A 20,897-nucleotide genomic window follows, 5' to 3' on the forward strand; every position below is an offset into this window, starting at 1 on the left:
TTGCCCCAAATAATAAATGAAAAGAGGTTGAGCTTTGTTCCTTATGAGATCGAGATCAAACTAGACTCACAAGAACATGAGTAACTTATATGAGGTTGGAACGTATCAATGTCTTTTTAAGCACGAGTAAATTTATTATGAGTCCATGCTTTTCCACATCGTCTCTTTTGCAACCCATATTTGTATTTGTAAATTCATTATTAGGCATGTAAACTAGGCTCATAAATTTCATATACAATTTGACATGTCTCTATAATAAAATTAATTAATAGATATATCATTAACTCGGGATGTTATATTATTTATAGCAAAAAAATGTATTGTTAAATTTAGAAAAAAATATTATGTATTTTTCACTTTAATCATTAACAAAAAAAAAGAAAAGATATCATTTAGTAAATATATAGTTAATAATGTTAACAATACAATATCATGAGTTAATGATGTATCTAAAATCCAAGTGAAACCCTTTTTATTAATGGTTAAAGTAAACAATACATGCCGCAGAACGTAAATTAACTGGCAAAAGAAGAATCGATGGGATGTTGTTAGAGGTGTGCACGGTGCGGTTTGAACGATTTAGGAGGGATTTAATACGTCAAACCACATGTGTTGTTTGGCATTAAACCAGACCGCGCGATTTGGTTTGGTGTGCACAAATCGCACCAGACCGCACCACATTTGCGGTGCGATCTAATGCGATTTCCACGATTTGGTGTTTCTTTATTGTTTCATTTGGTACTTTCTCTACTAGCTTATAAATTTTTAATTAAAACATAAAATCAATGCATAAAATCATAGTTTTTAAATTTTTATAGTATCTTGGAGTTTAAAACTAAAATAAGTTACAATCTAATAAAAAATGTAAATTTAAAAGTTTAAAATCTACAACATAACCACATGTTTATAATATAAAAATAATACAAAAATCTACAATATAATTCATGGTCAATAAAGCATATATTTTTAATTTATTTTTTTAAATTTTAAATTATTAGATATTTTTAATTTTTTTATTAATATACTACTTGACTGATTTGGTTTTAACTAAACCAAAAAAATCACAAACCGCACGGTTTGAGAATTTCTCAAACTGTGCCTAACTGCATCCCCAAAAAATCACGTGGTTTGGTGCAGGCGGTTTTCGCGATTTGATAGTTTTTTTGCACACCCCTAAATGTTGCTCTTTGGGCCCATAGATTTCGTGTTCGAACTCTCGTCAAGAGATAGTTCAGTAAATAAGGAGCAATCCTGAAAAATAAAAAATATTTGTCATCTTTACATTTGCGATTGTGTTAGGGGTTGAAATTTGCCTGCTGAATTCCCTGATTTACCTCTCCTGCTGAAATCGTGAGACCAAACAATAGGGGTGTTCGTGATGGTGCGTTAACCAAAAAAAAAATAAAAAAATACATGATTATTCTTCTCAGCTTAACAATATATTTTGACACTATTAATAATATAATATCATGAGTTAATGATATGGACGGGGGAGAATTTTGGCTTTCCATAAAATTATAAAAACACACTTCTTTGAAGTTATCTACAAGTCACACGCATTTCAAGATATTTAAATTGATGTTTGAGGCCCATCTTGAATAAAAAGACTTTGCCTAAATAATTGAATTTGTCCGGATTCGGATCCTTATTTCTATTCATTCGGATCCTTATTTGCTTGATATAATTGTAATTATCTCTTGTCTCACAATATATTTATATAAAAATATAAAATATAAATGATAAATATATTATTTATTACGTATTATTATTTTTTTAATTTTTAATATCGACACTAGGGTGTTTGCGGTGCGATTTGATCGATCTGAATCATTTTCAACACGCCAAACCGCTAGTGTGATTTTTTAACTAAATTAGACCGTGGTCTGGTTTGGGTTCGGCCGAACCGCATTTGCGGTCTGGTTTGGTGCGGTTTACCGCGGTTTGAAATGCTATTTAAAATCACTAAAAAAAGATATTTAAAAATGGTAAATAAAGATACAAATATTGATAAATAAAGATAATTAAATATAAATAAATATGAGCAAAAAATAAAGACAAAATAGTGTAAAAAATAAATAGGATCGGGCTGCCAATTATTAGATTTTTATAATAATAATTTTTTTATTATTTTCTTGGGTGGTTCGATTTAAAACTGAACCGTCAACTGTTCAAACCGCAAATCACGCGGTTTGGACAGAATCCAAACTGTTTTCAACCGTTAAAAAAAAATCGATTTGTTCGATTTGGTTCGATTCAATTTGATCAATTTTCACGATGTACTGATTTTTTTAACACCCCTACCCGACACTAATTTGAACATTCGATCATATTTCAAGGGACTAAGCCCTGCTTTTAAAAGTTGAGCAAATTGTATATATCAGGAAATTAGTAGACTCCGACCATACATTTACTAATTAATTTTATTAGGAAAATTAGTCAAATTTATGAACCGAGTCCATCTGTCACGCGCACGAAGCGGCCCGCCAGGCGGTATCCTATTCCTGTATCCATCCAGAGTTTTATAAACTATGGGTGAGCTCATAGTGGGAAACGTTGGAGATGGTCTTTCGCCAATAGGAGAGAGCCATCTGTCACGAGGCATGTTGGGCCGATGGGTCCCACCTTCCTCACCATTAAATACTTAAATTTATGTTTCCCATGAAAGTCAAAAGCCAAATTTCTCGAACGCGACCCGTTCAAAATCAATCGAGATCCCCCATTTATGGTTACCTGCGCGTGAACTACACGTCCACCCACTTTGCCAACTTCATATTTTTATTTATTTTTTATATGCTCATTTAAGTGTTTCGTTATTTTAATTATATTTTTAAATTTTAGTTTTATATATAATAATTTATTTTTTTATTATTTCAATTATACATTATATTTATATTTTTTATTTGATTTAATATTTATATTTTAATATATAAAAAATAAATTAAAATAATAAAATATACGTCACACTTTATTTATATTAAAATATAAAAATTAAATTAATTTAAAAATATAAAATTAAATTTAAATACAAAATTTAATATATTATTAAAAAAATTAAAAACTCATTATAAAATTAAAACAAGGGTTAATATTTGTATGGGAAGTTACTCAAAATTTAAAAATAAAAAAAATTATCTCTGTTAACTGTATATACACAATAAGATATGAGTAAATTATAATGTCATATGTCACATGTGGTGACATGATATGCTACAAGTGTTCGATATATTATTATTTTCTGAACATAAGTTGAATGATCAGAAAAATAATATATTAATATTAATCTAGTGAGTTGCGAGTTCGATTCTCGTTATACGCAAAAGTTAAAAACTCAACCTACGATTTACTTCTCTTGGTATAATTGAGAACACGAATATCGGGAACCGTGTAAAAATAATCATTTCAAATGTTTGATATATTATTTGCTAATAACCTAAAATTTTAAATTATATATAAATGGCAAATAGTTATATGAATAATGGAACACATCAAAATAAATCTTATTTTCTAGATTAGTGGTAACCCATAAGATTTCTCTTTTTTTTTTTTTTGTTAAAAAATAAGGTTGTTGATACATGTGATAGAGAGAACAAATTTAAAAAATAAATATTAATGTCAAGTCCTATAGATTCATTCAATGGGAGAGATATTCATAACTAATGACTATTAATCATTACTCAATCGTGACGTTATGATATATGAAAATATGATACATGAAAATGTTTTAAGGGTACCATTTTGATATTTTTGAAACGTTAAAAAATATTAAAAAAATTATTCAATCATGACGCTATGATATATGAAAATATTTTAAGGGTATCGTTTTGATATTTTTAAAATGTTAAAAAATATAAAAAAAATATTTTTGAACCATTTTTATAATTTCATAAATATTTTAAGGTTATTTTGTAACGTTAAAAAATATCAAAAAGGCGCTATCAATTTGAAAATGTTTTTCCATTCACGAAGAGGTTAGTTGGGTCTCAATCAAAATTTTTAAATTTATTGTTTGTATTATGTTTGATTATTTTTATTTTTATTTTTTTATTTTTAATTAATAATTCATGATTCATGAACGATAGAAGTCAAGTTTATGTTTGTTTGAATGTATTATGAAATTTATGTTTATTTTTAAATTAAATAATTATTTTTATATTAAAAATTATATTTACAAAAAGTCTCTTATATTTTTTTTTTATTTACGTGTTTTCCTGTATTTTTTTCTATTTTTTTGACAAATACAATTTTTTTGTTTCCATTTCGTATCGTATCAATTTTTTGTTTCCGTGAGAATTCAATCTTATGATCCTACATCAGAACGACTTGACCATGAAGCCATTTAGGTGGCCAGCTAAGGCTTCGCATTTAGGAAAGTCCCAAAATTTTGTAATTTATATATTTTTATTATTTTTTAAAATAATAAATATTTTATCAAGAAAATTTTGAGTTTAAAATAAAATTTAACTTTCAATTTAAATTTTATACACAGATACACACCTAGTTCAACAATTAATTTGCCCAATAATCAATTTACAACGTTTTATCTTTCCTATTTTCTCTTTTCAATTTTTACGTTATTTCTTCCCATTGTTCTCAATTTTTATCGTTTATTTTTAAATATCCTATAGACTTTAAGACTATAAATTTACTTTTGATTATAAATATATAATACTTTAAGAATCCAAAGAATGATAATATATATCGAATATAAGTAAGGAAGAAAATAACATTAACTGGATACTTTTTGGGTTAAATGTAAGCAAAAAACTCCCGGGTTAAGGGTGTTTGAGTTATAAAAGCTCAATAATGTGTGACCCCTGAGAAGTTCGCGTAGGCCCATCATGGTAAGTTGTTTTGCTCATTCTTATCTCATCGATGTGAGATGTTACAGGTGGTATCAGAGTTGAACTTTGAAAAATGCGGTCCAATGAGGGCGGGGAGTGGCGTCGGGATGCGAGGACTTGAACAAAAATAGGCTCTTAGTAGGCTTCTAGGATGACTACCTTTAAAGAAAAGTGTTGGGATCAATTGTAAGGTCGCATGACGAGGATATCATATGTTCAAGGGGGGAGAATATAATATTTCAAAAGCCTAGAGAAAGGTAGTATGTATTGAGAATAAGTAAGAAGGCAAACAACACAAACTATATACTTTTTGGGCTGAATGTAGGTAAAAAACTTCCTGATTAAGCGTGCTTGAGTTGAGAAAGCTCAAGGATGGGCGACTCTTGAGAAATTCGTGTAAGTTCATCAAGTTAAGTTGTTTTGGTTCTTCCTATCATTCGATGCAAGATATTACAAAATTTTTTAATTACAATCCCAGAAAAAAATCTCGATTACAAACTTTCAATCAAAAGAAATAACAATTATCATATGCTCTTGTTTTTTCGTTTCTATTGTTTCTTTTTCTTTGAATTTTTGATATTTTTACGTAATTGGTGAGCTGTCCGTGAAAACTGTATCACTGTAAGGTGAGTTTATCTTATTTACTTCTTATTCTTTTACTTTGTGTTTCGGTTTAAATTATTATTTTTTTTTATTTTTAGAATCTAATCTTCTTTATTTTGAAAGTGGTCTTATTTAACCTTGCTCATTTTCTTTTAATCTCTCTGACATTATATTTTAATTGAAAATTTACTATCGTTAAGAGATTATCATATTTTGTAGTTGATAGAATTTTTTTATGAAAATATATATTATTTATTTTTTATAAAAAAATAATACTCTCAAAAAGTTCCGGACAAACTTTTTTTTGCCTAAAACTTGAAGTTGGTTGTGCGGGCTCTCTCCTCCGTAACCACTAATCATCCATGTGGCATATTGATCCTCTACTAACACTTGTTTATATTTTCTACCTTATATATATATATATATGTTATCTTCTTCTTGTTCTTCAACCTGGAGCCAATCTCTAGCTTAAACAGCAATTAATCTTTCCAAACGCGGTTGAATCGACTTCTTTGCGCGTGACAACATCATTAGCATGACCTTGGTTTAATTAATCTCTTTTAGAAAACCAAGGAAGCAAATTGCAAATGCACATTTGGACTCTATACCCAACAACTTTACCAACCCGTGGAGGCTATGATATATCCGGTAATTTTATATTTGAGCGAGTCTCAATCATTTCTTTATCGATTCATGATGGCAATTTAGCCGTTTTAATATAGTTAATTAAAGTAATTAGAGGTGTGAGCATTCGATCAACTTGATTCGATCAAACTTGATAGATCGAATCTTTTTCAAAAATTGAACAAAAGTAATTCCTCGAACTAAAAAAATTAAAAATAACCATTTTGAGCAGCTTCTTCTTTTACGGTTCTATCGAATTTGTCATTCTCTGTTTCTTAATTTGGTCAAAAATGATATTATTTTTAACATTTCAGTCAATTCAATTATTTTAATTTTTTTAATAAGAAGATCAAATTGAATCAAAATAATTAAAAACTTAAATTTAAAAAATGAGCCAAACTGATCTACAAATCGAACCGAACCAAACTGTTAAATCGAACGATAAAAATATTATGAAATTAAATTGAACAATAAAAATATTAAATTGAAAAATATAAATTATACTCTTTTAATTGGCAAATGAAGTTAAAAAATAAATTTTAATTATTATAAAATTATTAAACATAATATTATTAATGCACAAAAATAAATTTCCGTCCCTCCTGTCCTAATCTATGGAAACTTTTGTCCTACACAATGGAGTTGGAGAGAATGACAGTGACCTTTGAAGTAGTCAAGTATGGAGGGACCGTTTGGCAACAAGAGACACCTAAAACTAATTAAAAATAACGGTATATTTTAAGGTCCTTTAATATATTTTAAATTAAAAATAATTTTTACATAAAAATAATTTTGTCTTATTTTTTAGTATTTGGGTTGTGTTTTATGATTTTTTTTTAATTCTAGTTTTGCATTTCTATACAAAATATATACCAAGAAACTATAGATTTCATATTTTATATTTTAAAAAATATATTTTGATTAAAAATTATATGTAAGAATCTATTTTAAAAAAATATAGTTTTAGTTGTAAAATAAATAATAAATTACCAAAAATGTTTTAGTTAAATCATTTTTTCCATTTTAAAGTAAAATATTTACTTAAAAATATTTTCCACCCTTTTACTATTAAAAATTGAAAATTTAGGTAAAAATATTTATGTCCGTACAAACAAAAGCCTAAATTTACTATTAGAGGACTCTCTAGGTAAAGAGTTGTAGGGATTAGTGATTTGGAATTGGAAATAGTTTTATTTACTAGTATTTAAGAATTTCTTTTGTATAAATACATTATTTCCAAAAATAATTCTTGATGACTGTTGAAGGGCTAACCATCGTCCAATTCGCTATTTAAAAAAGAATAGTGTGGTCTCGTCCCTTGGTAGGTCCTTCAACACTTAAGTCAATCACTATGTTCGAGAATGATACAGTAGTGATGCAATAAGAGTGTAATAAGTGATGTACCTTATTCATTTAACATTGTACCTTTATATAACTGGTCCATGCTGCGCAAGTGGTCTAGATGGAGCCAAGTGGATGGTCAAGACGAGACTTGTTAGATGGTGTAATTATGGGCTTTGGATTTGCAGTTGAGGGCCCTGTAGGTACGCCAAGTTCCTTTTGGGCTCTCTTCATCTCGACGCCTAACTCTTAAGGTTTGGCCATTCTGGGCTTTGTAGCAATACCCATCAACACTTGCCCCCTTACTCCCTATTCTAAGTGATTTGAGTTAGAATTGGGACTAGTGCAAATGGTCTTTTTTTTCCATTCTAATGGTTGTCTCATGATTAAGGTTGAAGTTGAAACTATTTGGCTCCCTTTTTCCACTTCCAAGGTTGAAAGGGGATCCTTTAACTTCTATCTGTCCCTCTTTAGTATTTAATGTTAGGTGAGCCGTCAACCAACTTATCCCAATTCGAAGGACATGTATTGTTCTTGCCTTTTTCTTGAGGAAGGGTGAACGAGGGGGGCCACCTTATCACTATCATAGGAAGAGGCATTAGTTTACCTTTCCTCGAGGCTTATATATTGAGGGAGGAGGGGTAACCCCACCCTACCTCATTCTTGTCCCTTTACTATTTTTTCTTCCAACATTTAGAGTTCTCAATCTTTTTAATTGACTTTCTCTTCCTTAAGCACTTAGGTATGTCTTTTTAACATGAGGCTATAGATATAGAGAGAATGAGCTCGAGTGGTGGCGCGAGCTCGAGCTTAAGCGATAAGATGAGGTTGAGCTCGAGCATAGATTCTTCATCGAGCTAAAGCTCTTATGGTTCCAAGGAACTAACATTATCATCCATGATGGGGTAGTAATGTCTAGTGGAGAGAAGGAAAGTCTCAAGAGTTTTGGGTTGAACTTGCATGTGACCCTAACTATGGAGGTTATCTATCTGGATAAGGAGTAGTCGAGACCTTCATGGGAAGGTATGGACTTGATGAGAGTGAGTATAACTATTCTTATGTGAAGTTTCGTTGTGCCCAGAAGCTCTCGAGAGTAATCTAGTGATTTATGTAGATGCACTTGAGGCAGGTAATCACATCCCTATTCACTCGGTGGCTGTCGAGGTGTTCAATCTCCTCAAGATGAACCCTTCCTAGTTGGTGCCAAATAAGTGGAGGATTTTTTCTTCTTTCTTCATTTGTTACGTGGTTAGAAAGAGAGATTCTCTGTAACATCTCACATCGAGCAAAAGGAAGGATCAGAACAATTTACCTTAATGAGCCTACGCGAACTTTCCAAGGGGTCACCCATTCTTGAGCTTCCCCAGCTCAAGTACACTTAACCCTGGAGTTTTTTGCTTACATTCAGCCTAAAATGTATCCAGCTAATGTTGTTTCCTTCCTTACTTATCCTTAATATATACTATCCCTCTCTAGGCTCTTGGGGTATTACATTCTCCCCCCTGAGTACATGACATCCCATATCTTCTCCCCTTTGGAGGTTGCCTAAAAGCCTGCCAGAAACTGCTCCTTATATGAGCCCTTAAGCCTCGACACCACTATTTGCCCTCATTAGACCGCCTTCACCAAGGGTTGGCTCTTATACCACTTGTAACATCCCGTATCGAGTGATAGAAAGAACCAGAACAACTTACCCTGATGGGCCTACGCGAACTTCCCAGAAAGTTACCCATCCTTGAGCTTCCCTAACTCAAGCATGCTTAACCCAAGAGTTCTTTATCTACATTCAGTCCAAAAGGTATCCAGCTGGTGTTGTTTCCTTCCTTACTTATCCTCGATATATATTACCATTTTCTGAGCTCTTGGGGTATTACATTCTCATTCTTTCTTATGTATATATATGGGCAAGGCATAAGAATGAAAGAAAACCCTTTTATTCCATTATATTCACTTAATTAGTGACAAAACATTAAAATCCACTTAATAATTCATGAAGCATGGCAGATTGACACTTAGTAGCATGAGATACACTAACTTTAGATTATTTTTTGTAATCTACCTAATAGAAATTGTATAGTTGACAATTTATTCTATTTTTGAAAAGACAATTGATAGGTTTTTCAAGTCTTGAAAAATAGTTATCCATTTTGCATTTTATTTAAACAAATCCTTAATGGATATTTTTTTATGCTATAAGCCATGCCTCAATTTGCATAAGTCATACATTAACTCTTAACTACACTTAGGAACTTGATACAAGTTCAACTTAATTTATTTTGTTGCTTCACTTTTGGGTGGTGACTTTCTAGGTTTATTGCCAAATAGCAATTAGGAAACATCAAACTACTTTGACGTTAATTGAACTCTTTGATTTGTTCTGAAAGTATTTTCATATTTTCAAAGCACTCTAAAGGTCTTGAGTGACGTCTAACAACATATTAAAACAATTTAAATGAAGTTAATATCAAGCGAACCTATTTCATTGACGATTATCATGCAATTCAATCATTCCATTATTAATGTTCCGACCCAGTAAGAGTCTTGAATCGATTAACCTTACTAACTCAATTCTGTGCCATAAATCTTATTTGGTGTGATTTGAGATGACTCGTTGAAAAAAAACTTTTCAATCATTCATGCCTTGACCAAGGACTTATGTTACCATAATTAAACATAAGATCATATAGAATGTTCACATCACACCGAAGATAATGGATCCTATTAGCCAAGCACATGTCTTCATATATTAGTCAAAAAAGACTATTAAGTGAACATTTCCACCCACGAATAGAGTAAGTCTGCATACACTAGCAAATCTTGAACATCCATATATAAGACAACTATATTACTTTAAGTCAGAAGATCACTTACACAATTGCAACGAATAATAAATTATTAATTCTCTTATCCATGTGATTTGTTATTAACATCACTTTTGGTGAGTGTTCAACTAACAATTACCTACATGTTTAATATTTGCATCTCATGCTTTATTGCATATGACTCACCATTCTTTATTATTAGTATCTCATACTAATCAAAGGTAGCAAACTTATGTACTATTCCATTTGATTAATTAAAGTCTTCATTTAAGGAATCTAAGGGCTAGGAACTTTTTAAAGAATTCTTGTATTAAATAATCTTATCAACACATTATTAACAACTTAAGAATGAAATCTTTAACAAGAAACCTAGGGATTCATTCATACATAATAATATATAGACATATGAATGAAGATTATATGCCAATTTATAAAATAAGATATAAGAGTACATCAAATTGCCCTTATAGATATCATTCAAATATAACATCAAGGCATATCACTAATAGATTTGCCTTGAGGAAACCTTAATGAGCAAGGATAATCATCTTGTTGAGGATGTTGAGATGATCAATACTCTTCAACTTAAGTCAAAGATGCATAAGAAGGCAAAGGCAAAGGCCAATATTGAGCTCGTCCGATTATGGACCGAGTTGGACACTTCTTGGCAAGCCGTAGAACAACATCGAAGTTGAGTAGGAAACCTTCACTAGGAGCTTATCGTCATCACTAAGCAATTGTTAAAGGACCTAACTAGTCTCCCTAAGGTGGTAAAACTTCTCCAAAATAGCCTCTTCAAAAGTTGGAAGCTTGGGTTTTGGTGGTGTAAAGTTGAGGTGATTTGAGTTATTCTTTCTTATGACTGGAGCCTTTACCACACCATGGAGGAAGTGTCTACCAAACTTTAGGGGAATTGAGGAGTTGCTCATCAACCTTTAATCTTGTAAGATTAGGAGAGTGACTCCTTAGATGTCCCTGTGGCGATCGAGCACACTCTTGATGATAAGGCAGTAACTCAGGCTTTGGAGGACAATACTTAGGATTTTTTTTGTTACTTGTGTATCTTGCTTCCTTTTACATGTACTTGGCTCTCGACCATCCTTTTTTACTTGGCTAAGACCCACATTTTTCAAATGAATAAAACTTTGTATAAAGCTCTTTTGTGTGCCAAATTTTATTGTTTATCTCGTCTTTTATTCTTAATCTAAGTCTTCTTGATTTAGATGTCTCAAGACTCGCGAGGCTTAGAAACGAGGGGAATGATTCCCCTATTGGCATAAGAGTCCCAAGCAAAGGAGAACTTAGATGCGGGTGGGGTGGTCTTTTCTCAGCTTGGTGGTCTTTTCTTAGCTTAGGAGTCCTAAGCATAAGGGACTTTGATGAGAGTGAGGTTCTCATTTTTCTTGGCTTAGGAGTCCCAATCATGAGGGACTTAGATGCGAGTGAGGTGGTCCTTTCTTGGCATAGGAGTCTCAAGCATGAGGGGACTTGAATGCGATTCTCCACTTAGAAGTCCTGAGGATAAAGGACTTGGATGAGCAAGAAGAAACATCATTTATCAAAGAACCATATTTTCTTGTAATGCATTTTATTGATTTGAGGATCACCTGAGTAGGGTGGTTCCCTTCTCAAATGTTCGAAGAATCTCCTCAAGTTTTGTATATTCCAATTCCTCAGGATTACATTACCCTAAAGAGTTTCTAGTTTATAAGTACTCGGGCTTAGAACCATTATTACCCGATAAGAACCCCCCCAATTCATAACCAAGTCTCCCACTCTCTCTCATAGTCTCATTCTTTCTCATTGTTCTCTCTTATTTTTTTTTCCTTTTTTCTTTTATTTTCTCCAGCATCTTTTCCTTCTCCGTCACTCTTCTTTATTTTGTATTAAAAAAATTATTATTTCACCTCTACGACACCCTAGTATAGACCAAAATCAGAGCACCACAATTTGATGTCAAGTGTTATTTGAAGTTGTGAGACTTGCAAGGGTAGTATTGTTCCATCATCTAAAACTTTGCATTTTGTGAGGATTGGCAATTTTTTTCATTCAAAAGCTTCATCTTTAATTGATCGAGTGGGTTTATCTCATCATCTTAAAATGGTGGATGTAGATTGATGAGTCTTATTGGATTTTTGATATCCCCTCTCTTATCCCTCCATATGATTTGTTTGATGCAACTCTTAACAATTAAGTAATTAATTTGATCCATCAACATCACATTAGACTAGTAGTTTTGGGGGTGAGAATTGCTAAAGGTAAGTTACTTAGAACATGCCAAACTGCATCTCCATGTGAACAAGCATCTCATTATTCATTTTGAATTTTTAAAAACCAGTTGCAGTACTGCTTTCACATTCCTAAACATTTTCCGGGAAAGTGGGGCAAGAAAATGTGGTTGAAGGCATCTTCTTCTTCACCCCTAAAACAAATACTTGTAAGCCAAGTCAAGACAAGGTTGGGAGATCAAAATTTTGCCTTGGGAATGTTGAACAGTGAGTCAAATTCATTAATGGCCAAACCCATATCATATACAATGCATATGTATATATAATATATTATTTAGGTAACGTTTGACAATTACAATTTGTATTTTAATTTTTCATACAAAATTTTAAACAAAATAATTTTTAGTGTAATGGTAAAATTGTTTGAATAATAAATTAATATTTAGAGGTTGTGCGTTTAAATATTGTTAGTTTAGTTAATTTTTGTAACCAATATAGATAAAGAGTATTTAAAAAAAAAATAATATTGACAAATGACAATGTTTTGTAACACTAAAAGTGGGTGTTTAGATATATAATAGTATAAACATAGATATAAGTCAACATGATTTTTAGGGAAGTTTTTTCATCTGAATGTTTTTAGAAATTGACGTTGGTGAAGATTTTTTTTCTAACTATTGTATATTTTTTTTGACATAAGGAGGATTGTATATTTGTACATTTTTATTAGTTATTTAGATTTTTTAGTGTGATCTTTTATATGGACTAAGTTGTTAAAATCGAGATTTTAAGTAAGATTGAAAAATGGTCCATAAAATTGAATCCTAAAATTAAATCGTAAAATCGTAAGATTTTAAAAAAAATTAAAAATACCTTTAGTGTATGTAAATATATGTTTAGAATAACATAATTTTATAAAAAATTAATTAATATTACTTAATAATATGATTATTACAATTTATAAGTGTAAACGTTATGAATAAAATACATGTACCTATTTCAAAATAACTTCATTTATTGATTTCAAAATACTAAATAATATGAAAATTTTAAATATTAATTTATATATAATATAAATTTTAAAATTTATCGAGTTTACAGTATTGAATCGCAAGTTAACTTTGATTATATGAAAATTCAAATTTACAAGTGAGTTGGCTTGTTTAAAACTACATGACTTATAAACTCATATGAATTGACTCGCAAATTTGATAACAATGTGTATGGACTTGCGGTATGTCTCACCTTAAACTTGTACACACTTTTTGGTTGTTATTTACATAAAAAAAAAAAACCTAAATATAAGTCTTTGTTTCTATATAAATATATATCATTATTGTTAATATTTTGTGAAATAAATCACACAACTAACTACGGTAGTAGCAGGATCCATATCCGGACAAAAACAAAAAAATGAAAATACGAACACAACACATACAACAAAAGCAGAAAAATGAATACAACGTTTATCTGTTCGGATCAAAACAATCATACGCATGGTAGAATTTCTCTCTAGTCAATCCACTAATAATATACTATGGATTTACAGAATCAATTACAACGAAAGAAATCAAGAAAACTCAAAAACTAACTTATAGAGCAATGAAGCGATAAACTAGAGTACACGCTCGCATCAAGAGCAATCCCTGTACTCTTATATCTACAACCTCTCTATACGTCTCTCACATTCACCAATCCATAAAAAATAGTGAAAGATCAATACTTGGTTGTTGGATTAGGATTTCGATCTCCCTTCATTCAACTTTCTCTCGCTTGTGTGTGAAAACAATGTGTCTCGATCTGCTGATTGGGATGCTAAGGAAAGCTTATATACAAAGGGAAAGATAGTTGTTTATATACAAAGGGAAAAATAGCTGGCAGCTACTCGATTTAGGGTTTCTAAGTAGATCAACGGTTTAGAAATAACCAGCCACTTTATACACATATATAAACCAAATGCAACATAAATGCACATGAAATGAAATACAAATGTAAATGAAACAATTATCAATTATTTTGAATCATATCTCAACAGTTACATATAGAAAACTTATAAATGGTGAATTATATGGACATTTAGTCATTTATATAAGCAAACATATTATTTTCACGCTACAAAGACTTGTAATAAATTATGTAATCCAGGAATATATCAACATAACTATATAATATGAGTAACGGGTGACCTATTTTGAAATGTTATAATAGTTCATGGTAATAATGTAAAATTTCCAGATTAACAACTCAGTATGAATGAATCAATGAAGTGCCAATATTGTTAGGAAGTCAAACTTTCATATCTTCCATATAAAGAAAAGATGATCTGTGTATATAAGCTTTCCTATTGTAATGCCAAACTTATAGCTAGACAACCTATAATGTAGTATCTAATTCCTGATTTGTAGGAATGATTAGAAATCTCTCTGTACAAATACACGATTCAGTGTCAATAATAATCATCCCAGTAAATTCAATCTCTCTTTCATCTTTTCATGGTATCAGAGCAGGACTAAAATCCTGACCCATAGCTGCACTCTAATCTCTCGTGTAGCATCTCTCATTTTCAGTCATCATGACCAGCCATGAAGTACCGCCAATGCCTCCTGTCCCTACAATTGCCGATCCTAACACTTCTACATATTCTTCAAAAGCAAATGTCTCAAATCCCTATTTCACTCATCATTCAGATCATCTAGGTTTGGTTTTGATTTCCAAACCCTTGAATGGGGACAATTATTCTACCTGGAAAAGGGCTATGACTCTGGCCTTAAATTCCAAAAACAAGCTAGGTTTTGTCAATGGCTCAATCAAAGTCCCTTCAGAAGAAGTTGATCCTGAAGGTTATGCAGCTTGGTCTCGTTGTAATGATATGGTCCACTCTTGGATCATCAACACTCTCAGTCCAGAAATTTCAGACAGTGTGATCTATTATTCTACTGCTCATGAAGTTTGGGAAGATCTTCGTGAGCGATTCTCTCAAAGCAATGCACCTCGCATCTTTGAGATTCAGCGAGATATTGCCTGTCTTCGACAAGAACAACTCTCCGTCTCTACCTATTACACAAAATTGAAGGGCTTATGGGATGAACTAGCTTTCTACGGTGATGCAGTACATGGGGCACAACAAGATCAACAAAAATTGATGCAATTTCTGATGGGATTGAATGATTCTTATAGTGCTATTCGTGGACAAATCCTTCTGATGAATCCCTTTCCTTCAATTCGCCAAGCATATTCCTCCGTCTCTCAAGAAGAAAAGTAGCGTCTCTTGAGCTCAATGCACGTTACAAGTGAATCTGGCGGTAGCGCCGCCATAGTGGTTCGAAGCAACAACAGCAAACCCGCTCCATAGGTAGGTATAGGGAGGTCTGACCAGTCCGACGGCCCATATGGGTCATAGGATTTCCGATCACAAGGAAAATCGCCAGAGAATTTTAGTGGAGGATGCCGATTTAACCAAGACAGGTGTCGTTCTTCCTCTGGAAGAGGACGCCCTCATTGTTCCCACTGTGGAGTATTGGGCCATTGGGTCCAAACTTGCTATGAGTTACATGGGTATCCAGCGGGTCATCCAAAGGCAAAGTATAATTCAAGCCCAAGACGTTTCAGCAACAATAACAAGTCTGCAGCTAATCATGTGATTGAGGGCTTTTCTAAAGAAGACGAAAACCAAGTTGTTGGGATTTTAGAGACTCAATTGAAGTAGCTCTTATCACTTCTTGACAACAAAAATGAAGGATCTAGCTCTCAAGCAAATGCTGTGACAAAGCCAGGTTTTTCTAAAGTTGTTTCCCGCAGTTGGATCATTGATAGCGGGGCAACGGATCATATTTCTTCATCATCTAAATTATTTTTCTGCAAAGATAAAAGTTGCTCATTGCCTCCAGTACTACTGCCTAGCGGAGAAAAGGCTAATATTGTTGCAAAAGGATCATTGCCTTTGAATTCTGTCTATTATTTGCATGATGTGCTATGTGTACCTACATTCAAATTTGATTTGATGTCACTTAGTCGTCTGACGAGAGGCCTGAATTGTTCAATAATCTTTTTCCCCCATTGGTGTATTTTACAGGATCTGGCTACGAGGAGGATGATTGGTTTGGGTAAACAATGTGACGGACTATACTATTTAATGGCACTAGCAACAAAGAAATCTGTGACCAACTCTTCCTCACCCACAAACCGACCAGCCTGCAATCTCACCATCTCATCTATCGATCTCTGGCATAACCGCTTAGGCCATGTATCACCTCTTCGTTTAAGTTTCATTGCCAAGAAATTTTTAAATTTTTCTGTTCAGTCCAATAATACTTGCCCTATATGTCCTTTGGCTAAGCAGAGTCGTTTACCTTTCAGTCATAGTGAAATTTCTTCTATAAAACCATTTGAGATAATTCATTGTGACATTTGGGGTCGTTATTGACACCCTTCCCTTTTTGGTGCTTATTACTTTCTTACTATTGTTGATGATTATACACGTTTCACATGGATTTTCTTGATGCGACACAAAGATGAAGCACAATCACTTTTAAAACGATTCTTCAGTTATGTTCTCACTCAATTTGAATCTCACATTAAGACTTTTTGAAGTGACAATGGTAGGGAATTTATCTCACTTTGTCCTTTTTTTCAAGATAATGGTGTCATTTTTCAACATTCTTGTGTTTACACGCCTCAACAAAATGGGGTTGTGGAACGCAAGCATTGTCACATCTTACAAGTAGCTCGCGCTTTGAAATTTCAAGCTCACATTCCTACCCAATTTTGGGGGGAGTGTGCTCTTACTGCTGCACACATAATCAATCGACTCCCTTCTCCGGTTCTCTCTTTCAAAACTCTTTTTGAACTTCTCTACTCAAAGCCGCCTTCTTTTTCTCATCTTCGCGTCTTTGGTTGTTTAGCCTATGCTGCTAATGTTCATACTTCTCACAAATTTGATAGTCGTTCCATGCCCTCAATTTTTATCGGCTATCCCATCGGTCAAAAGGCATACAAATTATTCGATTTGTCGACCAAAAAGGTTTTCACTAGCCGCGATGTGAGATTTCACAAAACTATTTTTCCTTATGCATCCGTCAAGCCCAATTCTATTCTTTCTCCTTCAAACACAGATTCTGGCCTAATTCCTCTTGTGGCCCACAACACCACTTATTCTTTTGATTCCAATCCAAACACTTCTCATCCAAACACATCACCTCCCGATCAAACAGTCGCGTCTTCTTTTTCTTCTTCTTCAAATCCACAACCCGCGCCTGCCTCTTCTCTTCCGCTAGAACCACCATCCATTTCACCATCTCCGGTGCCGGAATCCTCATCAACCCAGCTCCCCAATTCGTCTCCACCGTCACCTCTCTTCTCATCTGAACCTGATCCCGAACCCACACCTGAACCAGCTCCGCTTCGTCGCTCTAGCCGCTAAACCGGTCCGCCGATTAAGCTCAACGATTATGTATGTTCTAACGTTTGCTTCGACTCACCAGCCTCCTTAATGCCAGGTCCGACCAAAGGTACACGCTATCCACTGGCCAATTATGTTTCATATAACCGATATCAACCTGCAGCTTGATCTTTTGTTGCTCAAATCAGTAATGCCACGGAACCCAAGTCTTATTCAGAAGCCGCCGCTCATCCTGAGTGGCAGGAAGCAATGCGTTCTGAATTGCAGGCTCTCCAAGCCAACAACACTTGGTCTCTCACACCTCTCCCGGCTGGCAAGACACCTATTGGCTGCAGATGGGTGTATAAAATTAAACACCGGTCAGATGGGTCTATCGAGAGGTACAAAGTTCGATTGGTCGCAAAGGGCTTCACTCAGCTAGAAGGTGTTGATTATCAGGATCCCTTTTCCCCCACTGCAAAAATCATCTCAGTTCGCTGCTTGCTCACGTTGGCTGCAGCTCGTGGCTGGTCCCTTCATCAAATGGACGTCAACAATGCCTTTCTTCATGGCGACTTAGATGAAGAAATATATATGTCTCCGCCGCCAGGGCTTCGGCGACAGGGGGAGGAACACTAGGTGTGTCGCCTTCATAAGTCATTATACGGTTTGAAACAAGTATCTCGTCAGTGGTTCGCTAAGTTCTCGAAAGTTATTCACTCTGCTGGTTATGTTCAATCTCGAGCTGATTATTCTCTATTCACCAGAAAACAAGGCAAGTCCTTTACTGCTCTCTTGATATATGTTGATGATATTTTGATTACTGGAAATGATCCTGTTGACATTGCTACAACTAAAAAATTTCTGCATAGTCATTTTCGTCTCAAAGATCTCGGTGATTTGAAATACTTTCTTGGTATTGAGGTTCTTGCTTCTAAGAATGGAATTTTTATTTCCCAACGTAAATATGCATTAGAAATCATTGAGGATGCAGGGCTGTTGGGCGCAGCCCCTATTGATACTCCTATGGAACGAGGCTTGAAATTATCAGACAAGAGCGACTTGCTCAAAGATCCGGGTCGGTATAGAAGATTAGTCGGTAGGTTAATTTACTTGACTATTTCGAGGCCAGATATAACATATGTTGTACATATAGGTGTCAAAAGGGCCGGCCCGAGTCGGCCTACGGGCTTTTTAAACGGGCCGGGCCGGCCCTTTTACTAAAAGGGCTGGGCCGGGCCCGGGCCCTTTTATCATTGATAGGGCCCGGCCCTTTTTTTTTTCTTTTTTTTTTTAAAATAATTTTTTAAAAATAATACATATAATATATACATATATAAAAATTAATTTGTTTCTTTTTAAAATATTTTCTATCTTAATTCTTAAGTTTTAAATATTATTTCATTAATTTATATGCCTTATAATTTTTCTTGTGAATTGATATGAAAAATAATGTACATATAAAAAGGAGAATGTTTATTTATAATTTAAATATATAAAAAATTTAACTTAAAAATTTTAAATAAATTAATTGATGGTTATTATTTATATATATTGCGAAATTAAATTTTTTAATATCCAATATCAATAATTACTAAATAATAACAAAATTAAAAAAAAAATGAGTAAGGGCCTTACTGGCCCATAAGGGCCTCATGGGCCCGGCCCATAAGGGCCCATAAGGGCCCAACGGGCCACGGGCCGGACCGGGCCGGGCCGTGGGCCCATTTTCTTTAGCCCAGCTCGGCCCCCCAATGGGGGCCCCGGCTAGGCCCTGCCCATATGATCAGTAACGGGCCGGGCCAAAGCCCGGCCCGTCATGGGCTGGGCCGGGCGGCCCGCGGGCCGCCCGGCCCTTTTGACACCTCTAGCTGTACATGTCTTAAGTAGATTTATGCACCAACACCGGAAACTTCATATGGAGGCAGCTCTTCGGGTTGTCCGATATCTAAAGGGTGCACCTAGCCAAGGCCTATTCTTCTCTTCAAATAATGATTTCAAGTTGAGGGCTTATTGTGACTTGGATTGGGCAGGTTGTCCACTCACTAGGAGATCTACTACGGGTTATTGTGTCTTTCTTGGATCTTCATTGATATCTTGGAGGTCGAAGCGACAGAAAATAGTTTCACTCTCTTTCGTCGAAGCGGAATACCGTGCAATGACGGCAGCTTGCTGTGAGTTGACATGGCTCCAATATCTATTGAAGGACTTGGGACTTTCACATCACGAATCTGCCTTTCTGTATTGCAACAACAAAGCTGCCTTACACATTGCAGCCAACCTAGTTTTTCATGAACGAACTAGGCACATTGAGATGGATTGCCATTACATTAGAGACAAGATCCAAGATGGTTCTGTGACTACAAGATATGTAAATTCTGCACATCAGCTAGCAGACGACTTGACCAAGCCCTTGGGGAAAGAGAACTTTGTTCCTATGGTTCACAAGTTGGGAGTGCAGTATATCCACTCTTCAACTTGAGGGGGAGTGTTAGGAAGTCAAACTTTCATATCTTCCATATAAAGAAAAGATGATCTGTGTATATAAGCTTTCCTATTGTAATGCCAAACTTATAGCTAGACAACCTATAATGTAGTGTCTAATTCCTGATTTGTAGGAATGATTAGAAATCTTTCTGTACAAATACACGATTCAGTGTCAATAATAATCATCCCAGTAAATTCAATCTCTCGTTCATCTTTTCAAATATTCCTCTTATTGGACGCGACGTCTCCTTCGAGTGTCCCAAAGGATGAAAGAAACATTGTCAAATGACATGAGATGTAGACACGAACAAACAAACAAACGCGTAATCGTAACAGTTAAAGCTGGGTGGGATGTTGACACTCTTTCTTATTCGTGGGTGGGTTAAGGAGGTGGAAATGTGTTAAGAACACCAAGTTGCTAATTTAGGGGTGTGTAAAATTTTGATTTAATTGAAATATTTGAATTGAAACGAATGAAATTATCCATTTAGTTTGGTTTTTAATAAGATTCGATTTGGTTCAGTTTTAACTTTTAGTAATTTTGATTATTTCAATTTGATTCAATTTTTGTATT

This window comes from Diospyros lotus, chromosome 10 (assembly GCF_014633365.1).
Source record: "Diospyros lotus cultivar Yz01 chromosome 10, ASM1463336v1, whole genome shotgun sequence".
NCBI lineage: Eukaryota > Viridiplantae > Streptophyta > Magnoliopsida > Ericales > Ebenaceae > Diospyros > Diospyros lotus.